Raw genomic sequence first — 18,545 nt, 5'->3', positions numbered from 1 at the left:
ATCGCTTCTCGGCCTTTTGGCTAAGATCAAGTGTAGTATCTGTTCTTATCAGTTTAATATCTGATACGTCCTCTATCCGAGGACAATATATTAAATGGATTTTTGGAGCAGGGAGATGGAATAGGAGCTTGCTCCGTCCACTCCACGCATCGACCTGGTATTGCAGTACCTCCAGGAACGGTGCACCCCCTCCGGGGATACAACGTGTTTCCTAAAAGCAGAGAGAGGTAAGAGACAGTAGCAGCTGCGGGGCGGCTTGCACGCCGAGTGCCTGTGACGCGCCGGCTTGACTTAACCGCTTCCCTGAAGTACCAGTGAGGGAGGTTCCTGATCTGCAGGCGGTGGGCGGTAGACGGTAGGCTTATGCGGCACGCTTCCGTTTCCACCGTGACTACTGCGCTTTGGGAAGGCCACGACCTCCTCCTTTGGGGAGGTCCTTAGGATCTCAGCTTGGCAGTCGAGTGGGTGGCGACCTTTTAAAGGAATGGGATCCACCCGGAATTGAACTTCTTTCTCCTCTCTCTCTCTCTCTCTCTCTCTCTCTTTCTCTCTCTCTCTCTCTCTCTCTCTCTCTTTCTCTCTCTCTCTGTCTCTTTCTCTCTCTCTTCACCCCCCCCCCGCCTCTCCTCCGTTCTCTCTTTTGGTTTCCCCCACCCCCTCCCAAGTTCTGGGGTACATGTGCAGGACGTGCAGGTTTGGAACATAGATACACGTGTGCCACGGTGCTTTGCTGCACCTATCCACCAGTCGTCTAGGTTTGAAGCCCCGCACGCGTTGGCCATTTGTCCTAATGCTCTCTCTCCCCTTGCCCCCCACGCCCCGTCAGGGCCCGGCGTGTGATGTTCCCCTCCCTGTGTCCCATGTGTTCTCACTGTTCAACTCCCACTTAGGAGCGAGAACATGCGGTGTTTGGTTTTCGCTTCCTGTGTCAGTTTGCTGAGAATGAGGCCTTCCAGCTTCATCCACGTTCCCGCAGAGGACATGAACTCATCCTTTTTTATGGCTGCGTAGTAATTCCATGGTGTATACGTGCCACACTTTCTTTATCCAGCCTATCATTCATGGGCATTCGAGTTGGTTCCAAGTCTTTGCTATTGTAAATAGTGCTGCAGTAAACATACGTGTCCACGTGTCTTCCTAGTAGGAACTTCTTCCTCTTCAGCCCGCTGGGTAGCTGGCACTTTAAGGCAGGTGCCAACGCACCGGCAGCAAGCTTCCTTTTTTGCCCGGGAAAAACTGAGGTGCAGGTAGTATAAGCCATTTATCACGGAACGCACAGGAGCAGAGCTCGAGTCCAAGCATCGTGGCTCCACCCGTCATGCTTGATGCATCTTTAGGCTCCGCTCTAGGTATGCGTATCCTTTACGGGATCAGCCACCGGCAGTTGCCTTGCGACCACGATGACAAACCTCTGCCGGCTCTTTTGGGTCTCATCCCTGTATCTATTATACGTTGCATCCCAACATAAAGATCGGAATGTTCCTTTCGCTGACCCAGTCTCTCACCCTTTCCAAACTCCAGAAACCTTGTCTGTCCTCGGAAGAACTCCCCCTGCTTCTTTCTCTAAAGGCTGTCTTCAGGCCGGGCACAGTGGGGGGATCGCTTGAGCCCAGAAGGCCGCAGTGAGGTGAGATCGCGCCATTGCACTGCAGCCCCGGCGGCAGAGCCGGAGCCCCGTCTCGAAAGAAACAAACAAAAACCAACCGACCAACCAACAAACAAACACAGACAAAGAAAGAAAGAGCCCAGGCAACCTAGTGAAAACCTGTTCGGGCTGGGGCGTATCTGTACCCCAGCTGTTCCAGAGGCTGAGGCCAGGAGGATGGGTGGACGCTGGGAGGTGGATGCTGCAGTGAGCGGTGATCGCACCACTGCACTCCAGCCTGGGTGACAGAGCCAGACCCCGTCCCAAATAAATAAACATGAAAATAGAGGAACCAGTTTGTAGAAAGCGGGAGAGGGTCCCATTGAACTTCAAGCCTTCGAGCAACAGCTGTGGCTGGACAGGTTGGACCAGCAGGCTGGAGCAGTCGCCATCTTGGCAGGGATCATTGACCCTGATCTATCGCCGGGAGGAGGAAGAGCTGATCTTACGCAGGGAGGGCAGGTGGACTATGCGTGGACTCTGGTGATCTGTTTGGGTGCCAGGTGTTACTCCCAGGGCCACCCGTAACTGTGAATGTGCAGGAACCCTGACTTGAGAAGGGCCTGGCCACGGGGGGCTTAGGCCCCTGGGGAATGAGAGTTTGGTTCCCGGTACCCAGGGAAACCACCAGCATCGGCAGAGGTGATAGCTGGGGAGGAGCGGGGATTTGGACGAGAGACACAGGATGAGTACCGGGGGCAGCCCCGTGATCAACAACTGCTGCAACAGGGGCCGTTTGTTCGACTCGCTAGTCTTCTGTGGCTCTATGCGGTACTCAAGAGCAGAAGACAGAAGATACAAAAACCACAAAAGGTAGCCGGGCGTGGTGCTGCCCGTCAATAATCCCAGCTACTCGGGAGGCTGAGACAGGAGAATCGCTTGAACCCGGGAGGCGGAAGTTTCAGCGAGCCGAGATCACGCCATTGCAGTCCAACCTGAGCGTCCGAGCGAGACTCTATCTCAGAAAATAAAGACAGAATGAAAGAGCCCGGCGCGGTGGCTTACGCCTGTAATCCCAGCGCTTTGGGAGGCCGAGGCGGGCGGATCGCCTGAGGTCAGGAGCTGGAGACCAGCCTGGCCGACATGGCGAAACCCCCTAAAAATACAAAAATGAGCCGGGCGTGGTGGCCTACGCCTGTAATCCCAGCTACCCAGGAGGCTGAGGCAGGAGAATCGCTGGAACCCGGGAGGTAGAGGCTGCAGTGAGCCGAGATCGCGCCACTGCACTCCAGCCTGGGCGACAGAGCAAGAGTTTGTCTGCCAAAAAAAAAAAAAAAAAAAAAAAAAAAAAAGCCAGGGTGAGCGGTGGCTCAAGCCTGTAATCGCAAGCAACACTTTGGGAGGCGGCAGCTGGGCGGATCACCGGAGGTCGGGAGTTGGAGACCAGCCTGACCAACATGGAGAAACCCCATGTGTACTAAAAATACAAACTTAGCCGGGCGTGGTGGCACATGCCTGTAGTCCCAGCTGCTCGGGAGGCTGAGGCAGGGGAATCGCTTGAACCCGGGAGGCGGAGGTTGCAGAGAGCCTAGATCGCGCCATTGGACTCCAGGCTGGGTAACAAGAGCGGAACCTCCGTCTGAAAAAAAAAAAAAAAAATTGGGAGAATTTTGCTCCCACTGCCGTCAAAATCCCATGTGTATTTCACACTTACAGCACAGCTCCATTAGAACTGACCACATTTCCAGGGCTCCCTAGATACCTGTGGCTAGCGGCTGCCATACTACACCGTGCTGGGCTGTAGAATGGGGATGACAAGACAGGGCGGCGGAGATTGGGTTGGCGTGAAGCGAGGGAAACACTCGGCCGCAGGACAAAACTAAAACAGCAAGGGGGCACCGAAAGACTCAGTAGTCCACATGAATATCTTGATTATGTTGTGGCCGAGATAATGTAGGGTCCACCCCTACCGGGTCTGTGGGTTTTCTCTTCGTGTGTGTGCGCGCGGAGACGAGAGATCGAAGAGATAAAGACAGAAGACAAAGAGATAGGAAGAAAGACAGCTGGGCCCGGGGGACCACTGCCACCAAAGCGCGGAGACAGACAGGTAGTGGCCCCGAATGCCTGGAGGCGCTGCTATTTATTGTAGTCAAGGCAAGGGGGCAGGGTAAGGAGTGCCAGTCATCTCCAGTGATCGATAGGTCACGCGAGTCACGTGTCCACTGGACAGGGGGCCTTTCCCTTTGTGGTAGCCGAGGTGGAGAGGGAGGACAGCAAACGTCAGCGTTTCTTCTATGCACTTATCAGAAAGATCGAAGACTGTGGTACTCCTACTAATTGTGCTACTGCTGTCTTCTAAGAACTTAAAAGGAGGAGCCAGGTGTACAGGCGGAACATGAAAGTGAAGAAGGAGCGTGCCCACTGAAGCACAGCATCACAGGGAGACGTTGGAGCCTCCGGCTGACTGCGGGCCGGCCTGGCTAATGTCAGACCTCCCACAAGAGGTGGTGGAGCGGAGCGTTCTCTGTCTCCCCTGGAGAGAGGGAGATTCCCTTTCCCGGCCTGCTAAGTAACGGGTGCCTTCCCAGGCACTGGGGCCACCGCTAGACCAAGGCCTGCTAAGTAACCAGGGCCTTCCCAGGCACTGGCATTACCGCTAGGCCAAGGAGCCCTCCAGCGGCCCTTCTCTGGGCGTGAATGAGGGCTCACACTCTTGTCTCCTGGTCACCTCTCACTGTGGCCCTTCAGCTCCTAACTCTGTGTGGCCTGGTTTCCCCCAGGGTAATCATAATGGAACAGAGATCATTATGGTAATAGAACAAAGAGTAATGCTACAAACTAATGATTAATAATAGTCAGATATAATCCTATCCGTTTCCTATCTCTAGTAAAACTTTTCTTATTCTAATAATTTTCTTTACTATACTGGAACAGCTTGTGCCTTCAGGCTCTTGCCTGGGCACCTGGGTGGCTTGCGGCCCACAAGATAAGATATATTGCGTTGAACTATAGTTTATGTTGATTGCTGAATGATTTAGGGCGGGGGGGTGGGCACCCTCTGAAATTCTGCCCTGGAGGAGAGGCCTCACCCTAACCCTGGCCGTGGCTAATAATAAGGCCCACCTCTTAGGGCCGTGGAGTGAAATAAGTTTTCCAGGTAATGCGCAGTAGAGCCCTCAGCCCTCCGCTGAAGTTGCGTTAGGAAGGAGGAAGGGAGAGGTAAATGCTGAGCCCGCAGGCGGCAGTCTGTGCCTCGGAGAGAAACTTTATCCCAACCTTGCTGGGGGCCTTGACGCCCACCTTGCCCCAAGAGCACCCCGGCAGTCACCCCTGCCCTCTGGGGTCCTGCCACCCCGAGCCCGACCTTCCCCCTTTTCCCCCGCGCCGGGCCAATAGCCTCCTAACTGCGTCGTGCTCATCACGGTCTGCCGTGCTCATCACCTTTGCGTCGTTTCTTCGCTCCACAAACGTTTGCTGAGCGCCTTCCACACGCCAGGCGCCAGACTCGCGCGGGGAAACAGGGATAAGCACTGAGGAGGGGTCCCAGCCCTCAGCGATGGGATTTCAGAGCGGGAGATAAAGGGTTGCCCAGAAGGGTGGTGAGTGGAATAGCTGATATAAACAACGGGGGCGCGATGAAATACACAGGAGGGCTGCTAGTCACATACGGGGCGGGTGCCGAGGGCCCTTGACTAAGGGAGGCTTCCTGGACGCGTGACACCCAAGCGGAGTCCTGACGACCTGCGTCAGAAGTAGCCAGGCGAGGAGGAGGGGAAGGGAATCCACGTCCCGAGCAGGGAGGCAGCTTTCCCTACACAGCACAGGACACGGTCCGCGCACAGAAGCCGCAGGAGACGCAGGCACAGGGGCTGGGGAGAATCCTTGCTGGGCCCTCGCCGCCTCCCTCTGCTGGGTGTCTGGTGCCAGCCTCCTGCCTGGCCGAGGAACTCCAGCCCCTGCTCCCGGAAGCCCCTCCAGGCCTTCGGCTTCCCTGACTGGGCATGGGCCCCTCGTCCCCTCGGGTACGGGGCCGGTCTCCCCGCCCGCGGGCGGCGAAGTAAAGGCCCAGCGCAGCCCGCGCTCCTGCCCTGGGGCCTCGTCTTTCTCCAGGAAAACGTGGACCGCTCTCCGCCGACAGGTCTCTTCCACAGACCCCTGTCGCCTTCGCCCCCAGTCTCTTCCGGTTCTGTCTTTTCGCTGGCTCGATACGAACAAGGAAGTCGCCCCCAGCGGAGCCCCGGCTCCCCCAGGCAGAGGCGGCCCCGGGGGCGGAGTCAACGGCGGAGGCCACGCCCTCCGTGAAAGGGCGGGGCATGCAAATTCGAAATGAAAGCCCGGGAACGCCGGAAGAAGCACGGGTGTAAGATTTCCCTTTTCAAAGGCGGAGAATAAGAAATCAGCCCGAGAGTGTAAGGGCGTCAATAGCGCTGTGGACGAGACAGAGGGAATGGGGCAAGGAGCGAGGCTGGGGCTCTCACCGCGACTTGAATGTGGATGAGAGTGGGACGGTGACGGCGGGCGCGAAGGCGACCGCATCGCTTCTCGGCCTTTTGGCTAAGATCAAGTGTAGTATCTGTTCTTATCAGTTTAATATCTGATACGTCCTCTATCCGAGGACAATATATTAAATGGATTTTTGGAGCAGGGAGATGGAATAGGAGCTTGCTCCGTCCACTCCACGCATCGACCTGGTATTGCAGTACCTCCAGGAACGGTGCACCCCCTCCGGGGATACAACGTGTTTCCTAAAAGCAGAGAGAGGTAAGAGACAGTAGCAGCTGCGGGGCGGCTTGCACGCCGAGTGCCTGTGACGCGCCGGCTTGACTTAACCGCTTCCCTGAAGTACCAGTGAGGGAGGTTCCTGATCTGCAGGCGGTGGGCGGTAGACGGTAGGCTTATGCGGCACGCTTCCGTTTCCACCGTGACTACTGCGCTTTGGGAAGGCCACGACCTCCTCCTTTGGGGAGGTCCTTAGGATCTCAGCTTGGCAGTCGAGTGGGTGGCGACCTTTTAAAGGAATGGGATCCACCCGGAATTGAACTTCTTTCTCCTCTCTCTCTCTCTCTCTCTCTCTCTCTCTCTTTCTCTCTCTCTCTCTCTCTTTCTCTCTCTCTCTCTGTCTCTTTCTCTCTCTCTTCACCCCCCCCCCCGCCTCTCCTCCGTTCTCTCTTTTGGTTTCCCCCACCCCCTCCCAAGTTCTGGGGTACATGTGCAGGACGTGCAGGTTTGGAACATAGATACACGTGTGCCACGGTGCTTTGCTGCACCTATCCACCAGTCGTCTAGGTTTGAAGCCCCGCACGCGTTGGCCATTTGTCCTAATGCTCTCTCTCCCCTTGCCCCCCACGCCCCGTCAGGGCCCGGCGTGTGATGTTCCCCTCCCTGTGTCCCATGTGTTCTCACTGTTCAACTCCCACTTAGGAGCGAGAACATGCGGTGTTTGGTTTTCGCTTCCTGTGTCAGTTTGCTGAGAATGAGGCCTTCCAGCTTCATCCACGTTCCCGCAGAGGACATGAACTCATCCTTTTTTATGGCTGCGTAGTAATTCCATGGTGTATACGTGCCACACTTTCTTTATCCAGCCTATCATTCATGGGCATTCGAGTTGGTTCCAAGTCTTTGCTATTGTAAATAGTGCTGCAGTAAACATACGTGTCCACGTGTCTTCCTAGTAGGAACTTCTTCCTCTTCAGCCCGCTGGGTAGCTGGCACTTTAAGGCAGGTGCCAACGCACCGGCAGCAAGCTTCCTTTTTTGCCCGGGAAAAACTGAGGTGCAGGTAGTATAAGCCATTTATCACGGAACGCACAGGAGCAGAGCTCGAGTCCAAGCATCGTGGCTCCACCCGTCATGCTTGATGCATCTTTAGGCTCCGCTCTAGGTATGCGTATCCTTTACGGGATCAGCCACCGGCAGTTGCCTTGCGACCACGATGACAAACCTCTGCCGGCTCTTTTGGGTCTCATCCCTGTATCTATTATACGTTGCATCCCAACATAAAGATCGGAATGTTCCTTTCGCTGACCCAGTCTCTCACCCTTTCCAAACTCCAGAAACCTTGTCTGTCCTCGGAAGAACTCCCCCTGCTTCTTTCTCTAAAGGCTGTCTTCAGGCCGGGCACAGTGGGGGGATCGCTTGAGCCCAGAAGGCCGCAGTGAGGTGAGATCGCGCCATTGCACTGCAGCCCCGGCGGCAGAGCCGGAGCCCCGTCTCGAAAGAAACAAACAAAAACCAACCGACCAACCAACAAACAAACACAGACAAAGAAAGAAAGAGCCCAGGCAACCTAGTGAAAACCTGTTCGGGCTGGGGCGTATCTGTACCCCAGCTGTTCCAGAGGCTGAGGCCAGGAGGATGGGTGGACGCTGGGAGGTGGATGCTGCAGTGAGCGGTGATCGCACCACTGCACTCCAGCCTGGGTGACAGAGCCAGACCCCGTCCCAAATAAATAAACATGAAAATAGAGGAACCAGTTTGTAGAAAGCGGGAGAGGGTCCCATTGAACTTCAAGCCTTCGAGCAACAGCTGTGGCTGGACAGGTTGGACCAGCAGGCTGGAGCAGTCGCCATCTTGGCAGGGATCATTGACCCTGATCTATCGCCGGGAGGAGGAAGAGCTGATCTTACGCAGGGAGGGCAGGTGGACTATGCGTGGACTCTGGTGATCTGTTTGGGTGCCAGGTGTTACTCCCAGGGCCACCCGTAACTGTGAATGTGCAGGAACCCTGACTTGAGAAGGGCCTGGCCACGGGGGGCTTAGGCCCCTGGGGAATGAGAGTTTGGTTCCCGGTACCCAGGGAAACCACCAGCATCGGCAGAGGTGATAGCTGGGGAGGAGCGGGGATTTGGACGAGAGACACAGGATGAGTACCGGGGGCAGCCCCGTGATCAACAACTGCTGCAACAGGGGCCGTTTGTTCGACTCGCTAGTCTTCTGTGGCTCTATGCGGTACTCAAGAGCAGAAGACAGAAGATACAAAAACCACAAAAGGTAGCCGGGCGTGGTGCTGCCCGTCAATAATCCCAGCTACTCGGGAGGCTGAGACAGGAGAATCGCTTGAACCCGGGAGGCGGAAGTTTCAGCGAGCCGAGATCACGCCATTGCAGTCCAACCTGAGCGTCCGAGCGAGACTCTATCTCAGAAAATAAAGACAGAATGAAAGAGCCCGGCGCGGTGGCTTACGCCTGTAATCCCAGCGCTTTGGGAGGCCGAGGCGGGCGGATCGCCTGAGGTCAGGAGCTGGAGACCAGCCTGGCCGACATGGCGAAACCCCCTAAAAATACAAAAATGAGCCGGGCGTGGTGGCCTACGCCTGTAATCCCAGCTACCCAGGAGGCTGAGGCAGGAGAATCGCTGGAACCCGGGAGGTAGAGGCTGCAGTGAGCCGAGATCGCGCCACTGCACTCCAGCCTGGGCGACAGAGCAAGAGTTTGTCTGCCAAAAAAAAAAAAAAAAAAAAAAAAAAAAAAAAGCCAGGGTGAGCGGTGGCTCAAGCCTGTAATCGCAAGCAACACTTTGGGAGGCGGCAGCTGGGCGGATCACCGGAGGTCGGGAGTTGGAGACCAGCCTGACCAACATGGAGAAACCCCATGTGTACTAAAAATACAAACTTAGCCGGGCGTGGTGGCACATGCCTGTAGTCCCAGCTGCTCGGGAGGCTGAGGCAGGGGAATCGCTTGAACCCGGGAGGCGGAGGTTGCAGAGAGCCTAGATCGCGCCATTGGACTCCAGGCTGGGTAACAAGAGCGGAACCTCCGTCTGAAAAAAAAAAAAAAAAATTGGGAGAATTTTGCTCCCACTGCCGTCAAAATCCCATGTGTATTTCACACTTACAGCACAGCTCCATTAGAACTGACCACATTTCCAGGGCTCCCTAGATACCTGTGGCTAGCGGCTGCCATACTACACCGTGCTGGGCTGTAGAATGGGGATGACAAGACAGGGCGGCGGAGATTGGGTTGGCGTGAAGCGAGGGAAACACTCGGCCGCAGGACAAAACTAAAACAGCAAGGGGGCACCGAAAGACTCAGTAGTCCACATGAATATCTTGATTATGTTGTAGCCGAGATAATGTAGGGTCCACCCCTACCGGGTCTGTGGGTTTTCTCTTCGTGTGTGTGCGCGCGGAGACGAGAGATCGAAGAGATAAAGACAGAAGACAAAGAGATAGGAAGAAAGACAGCTGGGCCCGGGGGACCACTGCCACCAAAGCGCGGAGACAGACAGGTAGTGGCCCCGAATGCCTGGAGGCGCTGCTATTTATTGTAGTCAAGGCAAGGGGGCAGGGTAAGGAGTGCCAGTCATCTCCAGTGATCGATAGGTCACGCGAGTCACGTGTCCACTGGACAGGGGGCCTTTCCCTTTGTGGTAGCCGAGGTGGAGAGGGAGGACAGCAAACGTCAGCGTTTCTTCTATGCACTTATCAGAAAGATCGAAGACTGTGGTACTCCTACTAATTGTGCTACTGCTGTCTTCTAAGAACTTAAAAGGAGGAGCCAGGTGTACAGGCGGAACATGAAAGTGAAGAAGGAGCGTGCCCACTGAAGCACAGCATCACAGGGAGACGTTGGAGCCTCCGGCTGACTGCGGGCCGGCCTGGCTAATGTCAGACCTCCCACAAGAGGTGGTGGAGCGGAGCGTTCTCTGTCTCCCCTGGAGAGAGGGAGATTCCCTTTCCCGGCCTGCTAAGTAACGGGTGCCTTCCCAGGCACTGGGGCCACCGCTAGACCAAGGCCTGCTAAGTAACCAGGGCCTTCCCAGGCACTGGCATTACCGCTAGGCCAAGGAGCCCTCCAGCGGCCCTTCTCTGGGCGTGAATGAGGGCTCACACTCTTGTCTCCTGGTCACCTCTCACTGTGGCCCTTCAGCTCCTAACTCTGTGTGGCCTGGTTTCCCCCAGGGTAATCATAATGGAACAGAGATCATTATGGTAATAGAACAAAGAGTAATGCTACAAACTAATGATTAATAATAGTCAGATATAATCCTATCCGTTTCCTATCTCTAGTAAAACTTTTCTTATTCTAATAATTTTCTTTACTATACTGGAACAGCTTGTGCCTTCAGGCTCTTGCCTGGGCACCTGGGTGGCTTGCGGCCCACAAGATAAGATATATTGCGTTGAACTATAGTTTATGTTGATTGCTGAATGATTTAGGGCGGGGGGGTGGGCACCCTCTGAAATTCTGCCCTGGAGGAGAGGCCTCACCCTAACCCTGGCCGTGGCTAATAATAAGGCCCACCTCTTAGGGCCGTGGAGTGAAATAAGTTTTCCAGGTAATGCGCAGTAGAGCCCTCAGCCCTCCGCTGAAGTTGCGTTAGGAAGGAGGAAGGGAGAGGTAAATGCTGAGCCCGCAGGCGGCAGTCTGTGCCTCGGAGAGAAACTTTATCCCAACCTTGCTGGGGGCCTTGACGCCCACCTTGCCCCAAGAGCACCCCGGCAGTCACCCCTGCCCTCTGGGGTCCTGCCACCCCGAGCCCGACCTTCCCCCTTTTCCCCCGCGCCGGGCCAATAGCCTCCTAACTGCGTCGTGCTCATCACGGTCTGCCGTGCTCATCACCTTTGCGTCGTTTCTTCGCTCCACAAACGTTTGCTGAGCGCCTTCCACACGCCAGGCGCCAGACTCGCGCGGGGAAACAGGGATAAGCACTGAGGAGGGGTCCCAGCCCTCAGCGATGGGATTTCAGAGCGGGAGATAAAGGGTTGCCCAGAAGGGTGGTGAGTGGAATAGCTGATATAAACAACGGGGGCGCGATGAAATACACAGGAGGGCTGCTAGTCACATACGGGGCGGGTGCCGAGGGCCCTTGACTAAGGGAGGCTTCCTGGACGCGTGACACCCAAGCGGAGTCCTGACGACCTGCGTCAGAAGTAGCCAGGCGAGGAGGAGGGGAAGGGAATCCACGTCCCGAGCAGGGAGGCAGCTTTCCCTACACAGCACAGGACACGGTCCGCGCACAGAAGCCGCAGGAGACGCAGGCACAGGGGCTGGGGAGAATCCTTGCTGGGCCCTCGCCGCCTCCCTCTGCTGGGTGTCTGGTGCCAGCCTCCTGCCTGGCCGAGGAACTCCAGCCCCTGCTCCCGGAAGCCCCTCCAGGCCTTCGGCTTCCCTGACTGGGCATGGGCCCCTCGTCCCCTCGGGTACGGGGCCGGTCTCCCCGCCCGCGGGCGGCGAAGTAAAGGCCCAGCGCAGCCCGCGCTCCTGCCCTGGGGCCTCGTCTTTCTCCAGGAAAACGTGGACCGCTCTCCGCCGACAGGTCTCTTCCACAGACCCCTGTCGCCTTCGCCCCCAGTCTCTTCCGGTTCTGTCTTTTCGCTGGCTCGATACGAACAAGGAAGTCGCCCCCAGCGGAGCCCCGGCTCCCCCAGGCAGAGGCGGCCCCGGGGGCGGAGTCAACGGCGGAGGCCACGCCCTCCGTGAAAGGGCGGGGCATGCAAATTCGAAATGAAAGCCCGGGAACGCCGGAAGAAGCACGGGTGTAAGATTTCCCTTTTCAAAGGCGGAGAATAAGAAATCAGCCCGAGAGTGTAAGGGCGTCAATAGCGCTGTGGACGAGACAGAGGGAATGGGGCAAGGAGCGAGGCTGGGGCTCTCACCGCGACTTGAATGTGGATGAGAGTGGGACGGTGACGGCGGGCGCGAAGGCGACCGCATCGCTTCTCGGCCTTTTGGCTAAGATCAAGTGTAGTATCTGTTCTTATCAGTTTAATATCTGATACGTCCTCTATCCGAGGACAATATATTAAATGGATTTTTGGAGCAGGGAGATGGAATAGGAGCTTGCTCCGTCCACTCCACGCATCGACCTGGTATTGCAGTACCTCCAGGAACGGTGCACCCCCTCCGGGGATACAACGTGTTTCCTAAAAGCAGAGAGAGGTAAGAGACAGTAGCAGCTGCGGGGCGGCTTGCACGCCGAGTGCCTGTGACGCGCCGGCTTGACTTAACCGCTTCCCTGAAGTACCAGTGAGGGAGGTTCCTGATCTGCAGGCGGTGGGCGGTAGACGGTAGGCTTATGCGGCACGCTTCCGTTTCCACCGTGACTACTGCGCTTTGGGAAGGCCACGACCTCCTCCTTTGGGGAGGTCCTTAGGATCTCAGCTTGGCAGTCGAGTGGGTGGCGACCTTTTAAAGGAATGGGATCCACCCGGAATTGAACTTCTTTCTCCTCTCTCTCTCTCTCTCTCTCTCTCTCTCTCTTTCTCTCTCTCTCTCTCTCTTTCTCTCTCTCTCTCTGTCTCTTTCTCTCTCTCTTCACCCCCCCCCCCCGCCTCTCCTCCGTTCTCTCTTTTGGTTTCCCCCACCCCCTCCCAAGTTCTGGGGTACATGTGCAGGACGTGCAGGTTTGGAACATAGATACACGTGTGCCACGGTGCTTTGCTGCACCTATCCACCAGTCGTCTAGGTTTGAAGCCCCGCACGCGTTGGCCATTTGTCCTAATGCTCTCTCTCCCCTTGCCCCCCACGCCCCGTCAGGGCCCGGCGTGTGATGTTCCCCTCCCTGTGTCCCATGTGTTCTCACTGTTCAACTCCCACTTAGGAGCGAGAACATGCGGTGTTTGGTTTTCGCTTCCTGTGTCAGTTTGCTGAGAATGAGGCCTTCCAGCTTCATCCACGTTCCCGCAGAGGACATGAACTCATCCTTTTTTATGGCTGCGTAGTAATTCCATGGTGTATACGTGCCACACTTTCTTTATCCAGCCTATCATTCATGGGCATTCGAGTTGGTTCCAAGTCTTTGCTATTGTAAATAGTGCTGCAGTAAACATACGTGTCCACGTGTCTTCCTAGTAGGAACTTCTTCCTCTTCAGCCCGCTGGGTAGCTGGCACTTTAAGGCAGGTGCCAACGCACCGGCAGCAAGCTTCCTTTTTTGCCCGGGAAAAACTGAGGTGCAGGTAGTATAAGCCATTTATCACGGAACGCACAGGAGCAGAGCTCGAGTCCAAGCATCGTGGCTCCACCCGTCATGCTTGATGCATCTTTAGGCTCCGCTCTAGGTATGCGTATCCTTTACGGGATCAGCCACCGGCAGTTGCCTTGCGACCACGATGACAAACCTCTGCCGGCTCTTTTGGGTCTCATCCCTGTATCTATTATACGTTGCATCCCAACATAAAGATCGGAATGTTCCTTTCGCTGACCCAGTCTCTCACCCTTTCCAAACTCCAGAAACCTTGTCTGTCCTCGGAAGAACTCCCCCTGCTTCTTTCTCTAAAGGCTGTCTTCAGGCCGGGCACAGTGGGGGGATCGCTTGAGCCCAGAAGGCCGCAGTGAGGTGAGATCGCGCCATTGCACTGCAGCCCCGGCGGCAGAGCCGGAGCCCCGTCTCGAAAGAAACAAACAAAAACCAACCGACCAACCAACAAACAAACACAGACAAAGAAAGAAAGAGCCCAGGCAACCTAGTGAAAACCTGTTCGGGCTGGGGCGTATCTGTACCCCAGCTGTTCCAGAGGCTGAGGCCAGGAGGATGGGTGGACGCTGGGAGGTGGATGCTGCAGTGAGCGGTGATCGCACCACTGCACTCCAGCCTGGGTGACAGAGCCAGACCCCGTCCCAAATAAATAAACATGAAAATAGAGGAACCAGTTTGTAGAAAGCGGGAGAGGGTCCCATTGAACTTCAAGCCTTCGAGCAACAGCTGTGGCTGGACAGGTTGGACCAGCAGGCTGGAGCAGTCGCCATCTTGGCAGGGATCATTGACCCTGATCTATCGCCGGGAGGAGGAAGAGCTGATCTTACGCAGGGAGGGCAGGTGGACTATGCGTGGACTCTGGTGATCTGTTTGGGTGCCAGGTGTTACTCCCAGGGCCACCCGTAACTGTGAATGTGCAGGAACCCTGACTTGAGAAGGGCCTGGCCACGGGGGGCTTAGGCCCCTGGGGAATGAGAGTTTGGTTCCCGGTACCCAGGGAAACCACCAGCATCGGCAGAGGTGATAGCTGGGGAGGAGCGGGGATTTGGACGAGAGACACAGGATGAGTACCGGGGGCAGCCCCGTGATCAACAACTGCTGCAACAGGGGCCGTTTGTTCGACTCGCTAGTCTTCTGTGGCTCTATGCGGTACTCAAGAGCAGAAGACAGAAGATACAAAAACCACAAAAGGTAGCCGGGCGTGGTGCTGCCCGTCAATAATCCCAGCTACTCGGGAGGCTGAGACAGGAGAATCGCTTGAACCCGGGAGGCGGAAGTTTCAGCGAGCCGAGATCACGCCATTGCAGTCCAACCTGAGCGTCCGAGCGAGACTCTATCTCAGAAAATAAAGACAGAATGAAAGAGCCCGGCGCGGTGGCTTACGCCTGTAATCCCAGCGCTTTGGGAGGCCGAGGCGGGCGGATCGCCTGAGGTCAGGAGCTGGAGACCAGCCTGGCCGACATGGCGAAACCCCCTAAAAATACAAAAATGAGCCGGGCGTGGTGGCCTACGCCTGTAATCCCAGCTACCCAGGAGGCTGAGGCAGGAGAATCGCTGGAACCCGGGAGGTAGAGGCTGCAGTGAGCCGAGATCGCGCCACTGCACTCCAGCCTGGGCGACAGAGCAAGAGTTTGTCTGCCAAAAAAAAAAAAAAAAAAAAAAAAAAAAAAGCCAGGGTGAGCGGTGGCTCAAGCCTGTAATCGCAAGCAACACTTTGGGAGGCGGCAGCTGGGCGGATCACCGGAGGTCGGGAGTTGGAGACCAGCCTGACCAACATGGAGAAACCCCATGTGTACTAAAAATACAAACTTAGCCGGGCGTGGTGGCACATGCCTGTAGTCCCAGCTGCTCGGGAGGCTGAGGCAGGGGAATCGCTTGAACCCGGGAGGCGGAGGTTGCAGAGAGCCTAGATCGCGCCATTGGACTCCAGGCTGGGTAACAAGAGCGGAACCTCCGTCTGAAAAAAAAAAAAAAAAATTGGGAGAATTTTGCTCCCACTGCCGTCAAAATCCCATGTGTATTTCACACTTACAGCACAGCTCCATTAGAACTGACCACATTTCCAGGGCTCCCTAGATACCTGTGGCTAGCGGCTGCCATACTACACCGTGCTGGGCTGTAGAATGGGGATGACAAGACAGGGCGGCGGAGATTGGGTTGGCGTGAAGCGAGGGAAACACTCGGCCGCAGGACAAAACTAAAACAGCAAGGGGGCACCGAAAGACTCAGTAGTCCACATGAATATCTTGATTATGTCGTGGCCGAGATAATGTAGGGTCCACCCCTACCGGGTCTGTGGGTTTTCTCTTCGTGTGTGTGCGCGCGGAGACGAGAGATCGAAGAGATAAAGACAGAAGACAAAGAGATAGGAAGAAAGACAGCTGGGCCCGGGGGACCACTGCCACCAAAGCGCGGAGACAGACAGGTAGTGGCCCCGAATGCCTGGAGGCGCTGCTATTTATTGTAGTCAAGGCAAGGGGGCAGGGTAAGGAGTGCCAGTCATCTCCAGTGATCGATAGGTCACGCGAGTCACGTGTCCACTGGACAGGGGGCCTTTCCCTTTGTGGTAGCCGAGGTGGAGAGGGAGGACAGCAAACGTCAGCGTTTCTTCTATGCACTTATCAGAAAGATCGAAGACTGTGGTACTCCTACTAATTGTGCTACTGCTGTCTTCTAAGAACTTAAAAGGAGGAGCCAGGTGTACAGGCGGAACATGAAAGTGAAGAAGGAGCGTGCCCACTGAAGCACAGCATCACAGGGAGACGTTGGAGCCTCCGGCTGACTGCGGGCCGGCCTGGCTAATGTCAGACCTCCCACAAGAGGTGGTGGAGCGGAGCGTTCTCTGTCTCCCCTGGAGAGAGGGAGATTCCCTTTCCCGGCCTGCTAAGTAACGGGTGCCTTCCCAGGCACTGGGGCCACCGCTAGACCAAGGCCTGCTAAGTAACCAGGGCCTTCCCAGGCACTGGCATTACCGCTAGGCCAAGGAGCCCTCCAGCGGCCCTTCTCTGGGCGTGAATGAGGGCTCACACTCTTGTCTCCTGGTCACCTCTCACTGTGGCCCTTCAGCTCCTAACTCTGTGTGGCCTGGTTTCCCCCAGGGTAATCATAATGGAACAGAGATCATTATGGTAATAGAACAAAGAGTAATGCTACAAACTAATGATTAATAATAGTCAGATATAATCCTATCCGTTTCCTATCTCTAGTAAAACTTTTCTTATTCTAATAATTTTCTTTACTATACTGGAACAGCTTGTGCCTTCAGGCTCTTGCCTGGGCACCTGGGTGGCTTGCGGCCCACAAGATAAGATATATTGCGTTGAACTATAGTTTATGTTGATTGCTGAATGATTTAGGGCGGGGGGGTGGGCACCCTCTGAAATTCTGCCCTGGAGGAGAGGCCTCACCCTAACCCTGGCCGTGGCTAATAATAAGGCCCACCTCTTAGGGCCGTGGAGTGAAATAAGTTTTCCAGGTAATGCGCAGTAGAGCCCTCAGCCCTCCGCTGAAGTTGCGTTAGGAAGGAGGAAGGGAGAGGTAAATGCTGAGCCCGCAGGCGGCAGTCTGTGCCTCGGAGAGAAACTTTATCCCAACCTTGCTGGGGGCCTTGACGCCCACCTTGCCCCAAGAGCACCCCGGCAGTCACCCCTGCCCTCTGGGGTCCTGCCACCCCGAGCCCGACCTTCCCCCTTTTCCCCCGCGCCGGGCCAATAGCCTCCTAACTGCGTCGTGCTCATCACGGTCTGCCGTGCTCATCACCTTTGCGTCGTTTCTTCGCTCCACAAACGTTTGCTGAGCGCCTTCCACACGCCAGGCGCCAGACTCGCGCGGGGAAACAGGGATAAGCACTGAGGAGGGGTCCCAGCCCTCAGCGATGGGATTTCAGAGCGGGAGATAAAGGGTTGCCCAGAAGGGTGGTGAGTGGAATAGCTGATATAAACAACGGGGGCGCGATGAAATACACAGGAGGGCTGCTAGTCACATACGGGGCGGGTGCCGAGGGCCCTTGACTAAGGGAGGCTTCCTGGACGCGTGACACCCAAGCGGAGTCCTGACGACCTGCGTCAGAAGTAGCCAGGCGAGGAGGAGGGGAAGGGAATCCACGTCCCGAGCAGGGAGGCAGCTTTCCCTACACAGCACAGGACACGGTCCGCGCACAGAAGCCGCAGGAGACGCAGGCACAGGGGCTGGGGAGAATCCTTGCTGGGCCCTCGCCGCCTCCCTCTGCTGGGTGTCTGGTGCCAGCCTCCTGCCTGGCCGAGGAACTCCAGCCCCTGCTCCCGGAAGCCCCTCCAGGCCTTCGGCTTCCCTGACTGGGCATGGGCCCCTCGTCCCCTCGGGTACGGGGCCGGTCTCCCCGCCCGCGGGCGGCGAAGTAAAGGCCCAGCGCAGCCCGCGCTCCTGCCCTGGGGCCTCGTCTTTCTCCAGGAAAACGTGGACCGCTCTCCGCCGACAGGTCTCTTCCACAGACCCCTGTCGCCTTCGCCCCCAGTCTCTTCCGGTTCTGTCTTTTCGCTGGCTCGATACGAACAAGGAAGTCGCCCCCAGCGGAGCCCCGGCTCCCCCAGGCAGAGGCGGCCCCGGGGGCGGAGTCAACGGCGGAGGCCACGCCCTCCGTGAAAGGGCGGGGCATGCAAATTCGAAATGAAAGCCCGGGAACGCCGGAAGAAGCACGGGTGTAAGATTTCCCTTTTCAAAGGCGGAGAATAAGAAATCAGCCCGAGAGTGTAAGGGCGTCAATAGCGCTGTGGACGAGACAGAGGGAATGGGGCAAGGAGCGAGGCTGGGGCTCTCACCGCGACTTGAATGTGGATGAGAGTGGGACGGTGACGGCGGGCGCGAAGGCGACCGCATCGCTTCTCGGCCTTTTGGCTAAGATCAAGTGTAGTATCTGTTCTTATCAGTTTAATATCTGATACGTCCTCTATCCGAGGACAATATATTAAATGGATTTTTGGAGCAGGGAGATGGAATAGGAGCTTGCTCCGTCCACTCCACGCATCGACCTGGTATTGCAGTACCTCCAGGAACGGTGCACCCCCT

General features: G+C 56.4%; 4 non-coding genes across 4 annotated transcripts; all 4 read left to right on the top strand.

Annotated features, from left to right (window-relative positions):
• On the top strand, nucleotides 1-191 carry LOC129137810 (U2 spliceosomal RNA). The gene has a single exon (XR_008540601.1). It is a non-coding gene; the product is annotated as a U2 spliceosomal RNA (small nuclear RNA).
• Nucleotides 192-6,119: 5,928 nt separating this feature from the next.
• On the top strand, nucleotides 6,120-6,310 carry LOC129137809 (U2 spliceosomal RNA). The gene has a single exon (XR_008540600.1). It is a non-coding gene; the product is annotated as a U2 spliceosomal RNA (small nuclear RNA).
• A 5,927-nt stretch (nucleotides 6,311-12,237) lies between these two features.
• LOC129137808 (U2 spliceosomal RNA) lies at nucleotides 12,238-12,428 on the top strand. Its single transcript, XR_008540599.1, has one exon. It is a non-coding gene; the product is annotated as a U2 spliceosomal RNA (small nuclear RNA).
• Nucleotides 12,429-18,354: 5,926 nt separating this feature from the next.
• Nucleotides 18,355-18,545, top strand: LOC129137807 (U2 spliceosomal RNA). The gene has a single exon (XR_008540598.1). It is a non-coding gene; the product is annotated as a U2 spliceosomal RNA (small nuclear RNA).

This window comes from Pan troglodytes, chromosome 19 (genome assembly GCF_028858775.2).
Source record: "Pan troglodytes isolate AG18354 chromosome 19, NHGRI_mPanTro3-v2.0_pri, whole genome shotgun sequence".
Taxonomy (NCBI): Eukaryota; Metazoa; Chordata; class Mammalia; order Primates; family Hominidae; genus Pan; species Pan troglodytes.
The sequence above is the reverse complement of the archived record's forward strand: the minus strand, read 5'-3'. Positions and strand labels throughout refer to the sequence as shown.